Here is a 6,328-nt window from a genome sequence, read left to right as displayed (position 1 = left end):
TATATATATATATATATGTACACATCAAGTAAAATTTAAGAAAACCAATTTTCTTTAAAGTTCAAGTGTCGCGTATTTGATCAATGAACCAATCGTTACAATCAAATACTAATAAGGTGTCGGTAAGCTTGTTATTGGGTATGACCCGACTTGGATCACAACATATTCGCCACATTAATTTAATATGTCTCTCGGGCATACGAAAAACCTTCATATATATATATATATATATATATATATATATATATATATATATATATATATATATATATATATATATATATATATATATATATCATAATTAATAACATGCAATAATAATATTTGCAATTATAAGTTAAAATATAGTTGTTATACTAATAATATTATTACTTTCAGTATTAATATTAATATTAATATTAATATTAATATTAATATTAATATTAATATTAATATCTGTATTAGTTATATTGTTAGTTTCAATATATAATATATAGATATATGAAAGTTGATGCATTTAATTTGTTATATCACTAATATTATTATTATCATAATTAGTAAAAAAAAAATATAAATTTAGTTAATATTATGATTATTATTATTTTATCATTTAAAATCATTATTAACATTATAAATATTTATATAGGAATAATACAATTTATTATTATTAATTTCAATTATAAGATTGTTATTAGTAATTATTATTATCATTGTTGTTAAGATTATTATCATTATTAATTAAATAAATTGTTATTATTTGTATTATTATTAATATACTTAATTGTTATTAATATTTATAAAGTTCAAATGAAGATAAATATGTAAATTCGTTACCCTTCGCTATCAAAATTCTTTTTACATCTCCTGTCTGTCGAATGTGTTACCAGCTATTTTTCCAACTCACAGTATAATCCAAAATGCTATTATCAATCTAATTCACCTTTTTATTTGTTTTTATTTTTCTCCTCTCTATTACTAATTGATCCTGTCGACATATTTGGATTTGAAAAAAAATCGTATAACATCACAACCCATTTTCAGTATCAATTACAAACCCTTCTAACTTCTTTTGATTGAAGGATTAAACGAAAAAATTCGGAAACAAGTCACGTACCCTGTTCTTCAATTTTTTTTAGTCATATATCGAATTCGATTCAATTTTAAAATTGTAATATTGCAGAGTTGTAAGGAATGATCCCAGGAAACTATCTGTAAGTTTTTAAATTCCAATTTCTCTTCTTGAATTCGAATTTAAAGAGTCAAATTTTATTTAAAAAAAAAGTCAACAGTTTGTTCATAGATCAAATTCGAGTTATCTGTTTTGATCTAAATTTAATTGATAATCTAGATAGTTTCTACAAGAGTTTTGCAATCTATTATATGTTGTAACATTTTACTAAAACGAACTATAATGTGAAAAACGAATTTTTTTTATCATCGAAGGCAGCAAGCTGCTGAACCTTTTTTTTTCTTTTTTTTTCGTTTCAATTAATTCCAAATAACAACTAGGTTGATTATAATTTGTTGGAAGATCTTAAAAGTCGAGTAGTTAATTAAATTGATAAGGGATTGATTTTGATTGTCCTTGTTTCCTGGTCGACTAGAAGGAGGAAGGAGAAGAGATAGGAATAAACAGAATAAGGGTTATCTGTATATGTTTTTAGTATATTTCAGAAAAAGGGCCTCAGCCCAACTGGTTTCGTCAGATGATGGGTATACGGGAGGTCTCGGGTTCGAGTCCCGTTTGGAGCATTTCTTTTTATTCAAAGATTTCATGGGTATACACAATTTCTTTTATTTCTAATATTCTTACTATGATTATTATTATTATTATTGTTATGATTATTATTATTAGTTATTAAGGTTATAAATTGTTATTGTTACTTGTGTTATTATTATTAAAAGTATTACTAATAATACTAGTATTATCATTATAATTATTAGTATCACCATTATAATTATTATAATAAGTATTATCATTTTTATTATGATTAAACATTATTATTACTATCATTAGTGTTATGAATGTTATTATCGCCACTAAAAATTAATATTAATATCATTATTACTAGTATCATAATTATTATTATTATTATTATCATCTTAATTATAAGTATCATAACCAATATTAGTATTATATTTGATATTATGGGCACTATTAATTGTTGTTATTGTTATGTTAATAATAATATTATGATTATTATTATTATTATTATTATTATTATTATTATTATCATTTTAGTTATTATTATGTAATATCACTAAGTATTAATAGTATTAGTATTATTATAATTATTATTAATAAGTAAATTATTATTATTATTAACATTAATACAAGTTATAACATTATCATTATTATGTTAGTTATTACTATTATCACTAGTAAAACATTAACATCAAAATTACCATTTTTAACAAATAAATATTTTGTACCTAAAAACACGCTTATTATATATACTATAAATATATCGATATTCCATATAACTATATGAAAAAAAACATATTATTATTATATACATGGCTACAAATAACAAATTAGGTATTTTTAATATAACACTAAATATATATAGATACTAATATAACTAAAATAATCATTTTAGATATATTTATATACAAAATAAACATATATAACACGTAAATTAAAATATAAAATAAATATATGTAAATTATTAATGGAATGCATAAATCATTTAAATAACAAATATATCACTAATAATAAGATATATAATAGTTCGATTACAAATATGTGTATTAATATATATACAAATGATATAGGTTCGTGAGTCCGAGGCCAACCCTACATTGTTCAGTTGTTCAATGTCGTCCTATGTATTTTTACTACAAAATACATTAGGTGAGTTCATTTGATTCCCTTTTACTCTTTATATTTTTAGGACTGAGAATACATGCGCTGCTTTTATAACTGTTTTACGAAATAGACACAAGTAATCGAAACTACATTATATGGTTGAATGATCGAAATCGAATATGCCCCTTTATAGTCTGGTAATCTAAGAATTAGGGAACAGACACCCTAATTGACGCGAATCCTAAAGATAGATCTATCGGGCCCAACAAGCCCCATCCAAAGTACCGGATGCTTTAGTGCTTCGAAATTTATATCATGTCCGAAGGAGGATCCCCGAATGATGGGGATATTCTTATATGCATATTGTGAATGTCGGTTACCAGGTGTTCAATCCATATGAATGATATTTTTGTCTCTATGCATGGGACGTATCTTTATGAGAAATAGAAATATGAAATCTTGTGGTCTATTAAAATGATGGAAATGATTATTTATGTTAAACTAATGAACTCACCAACCTTTTGGTTGACACTTTAAAGCATGTTTATTCTCAGGTATGAAAGAAAACTACTGCTGTGCATTTGCTCATCTTAGAGATATTACTTGGAGTCATTCATGACATGTTTCAAAAGACGTTACATTCGAGTCGTTGCGTTCATCAAGATTATTATTAAGTCAATTATAGTTAGATATATTATGAAATGGTATGCCTGCCGTCAACTTTCGATGTAATGAAAGATTGTCTTTTCAAAAATGAATGCAATGTTTATAAAATGTATCATATAGAGGTCAAGTACCTCGCGATGAAATCAACTGTTGTGAATCGTTTATAATCGATATGGACTTCGTCCGGATGGATTAGGACGGGTCTCTACAGTTGGTATCAGAGCGGTGGTCTTAGCGAACCAGGTCTTGCATTAGCGTGTCTAACTGATAGTTGTTTAGATGCATTAGTGGGTCTGGACTTCGAACGTGTCTGCATGTCAAAGGTTTTTCTTATCATTTCGTGTCGAAAACTATTTGCTTATCATCATTAAAGTCTAGACATGTCTTACTGCCTCTATTGCATAGACAGTGTATGGATAAATTCATATCTTAGCGTATCTATTATTGATACCTTTGCCTGACAGCTTCCGTAGATTCCTCCGTAGTTTATTGGATTTTAGTATTATATATACATGTGTAAATTATGTATTGCAGGGTACTAATCTACATCCTATAATCTGTTTCTTATCGAAAATCCTTCATCTGATTGTACGAGATGAATCCATCAACCAGTTTGTGTCCCTCAGATTTCGATAGCTATTCCGGTAGTTATTCCGACAGCTATTCCAACATGGATATTCACCTAAGCTCCGAAAGCAGTATGATCGAAATGGATCAACCAATCAGTCATCCCCAATTCATCTGATGGGTTCGTAGTCGACTTAACCGATGGAGACGCGAAGAAGGCGATCCTTTCCACCAACCAAATTGCTCTCTTGACGAAGAACCCGTAGCATTTACCAGCGAACCAGTCCGAAACACCATTTTCACCCTCATTTCCCGAATATCTCGCCACGATTATATTCTACCTAAAATTCTAAACCTTATTCATCCGCTCGTTCCGACCGACAATCATCCCAGAATAATGGAAGAAGTGAACGAGCTTCGAGCTCGAGTAATCAATTTGGAGAATATGGTGCAAAATTTACCAGCTTCAGCAACATCACCGACACCAACAGTACCATCAGTAACAGCACCATTACCATCAACAATCCATGCCTCAACATCTCATTCTGTACCTCAAGGATAATCATCGTTATACGTATCGTTCTACATCAATTATCTTCGTTCTTCCTGGCGATTAAGTAATCTCTAAATGTTTTAGAGATTATGTATTCCAGTTCTAACGGTAAACCAAATGAGTTTAATATCATATTAACTCAATGAATCCATAATTACATCTGAAGAAAATATATATGTATATATGTTTTCATAAAGATTGTAATTAAAAATTCTTTCATAAAAAGTGTTAATTGTGAAAATATTTTAACGGGTAGGTAATACCCGAGGAATATTCAGATTTCACATTAATAAGTTACACTGTACATTCTTCGAAGCTGATTCAACAGTCATTTACTATCCTATTTACATCCACCGATATACAAATCCGTTCACCACAGAATAACCATATTCATCCAATTTCATATTGGAATTTTGATTTATCAGAATCCAACAAGTGGCATAATGAAGAAAACATTTGACAAAATAAAATTTGTTAGAAACAAACAAATTAACTATGAGAAATTTTGTTAAGAATCCACGCTAACTGTTCCTAGCTAATTGTTCCTAGCTAACTGATTACCTTTTATTTATCGTAATTTATTTATCGCATTTATTTTATTGCAATTTTAATTCTCGCAATTTTATTTATCGTCATTTAATTTCTGTTATTTACTTTACGCACTTTATTTATCGTCATTTAATTTCTGTTATTTATTTTACGCACTTTAAATATCGGGACACGTATACAAGGTTTTGACATATCATATCGACACATCTATATATATTATTTGGAATCACCATAGACACTCTATATGCAGTAATGATCGAGTTCTCTATACAGGGTTGAGGTTGATTCTCAAATAATATATATACTTTGAGTTGTGATCGAGTCTGAGACATGTACACGGGTCACGATATGTATTAATTAATCTGAATATTATAAATTAAACTATATATGAATTATTGAATTGCTAACTGTGGACTATCAACTGAGGACTATCAACATTGGACAATTAAAATGAATTAAAATACTGATTATAACATATGAAACTAAACATTTCTTCAAGTTTGCCACATGATTTCATCCTAAACCTCATTTGTATCTTCACGATTGCATTCTGCGTTCAAACCTTTCATGATTCTTGAAAACACCCCAATCAAGAGGATGAACCAACCGCACTTCATCTACGGAAATAAAGATTTATGTATATAGTATTGCACCTGAGAAACTCTCGGCAACTGAGTCAAAGTTTAACACGTAGCCGCGTCAGATTCTCTGGCAGTTATTAGCAAAAATAACTTTACAATTCCTTTTCAAATTAGCTAATTTTATCACAGCTCCAACAAATTAACATCGACCTTTCATTCGAATAAGTCTTATTACAACATTTGTTATATAAGTCTACCTTTTGTCATCATTACCAGAAAACCGTTTATATTCCACCACATTAGCAGTAAACTTACCAGCAACATCATTACTCATTGACTTAAGTCTCTCCGAAGAACTATTATATTTGCTCATTAAAAACCCTATCTTATACCCATCCACATCTTGTAATGAGAATTGCCATACCAATTACCGGGAATCAGTAAATCTGTATTGTGAGCCTCGCAATGTTTCCACATCAACAGTTATATGTATCCATATAACATTTATCTCTTAGAACTATGATCTTCCATTCTGAAATTCTGAAAAGTACCCAGTCTACAAATCAATACCACAAATTCTGAAAAAGCTGAATACAACAGCAAAAACTGTACACGACCTTAACC

The sequence above is a fragment of the Rutidosis leptorrhynchoides genome, chromosome 1 (assembly GCF_046630445.1).
Source record: "Rutidosis leptorrhynchoides isolate AG116_Rl617_1_P2 chromosome 1, CSIRO_AGI_Rlap_v1, whole genome shotgun sequence".
Lineage (NCBI taxonomy): Eukaryota > Viridiplantae > Streptophyta > Magnoliopsida > Asterales > Asteraceae > Rutidosis > Rutidosis leptorrhynchoides.
This window is presented reverse-complemented; position numbering follows the sequence as displayed.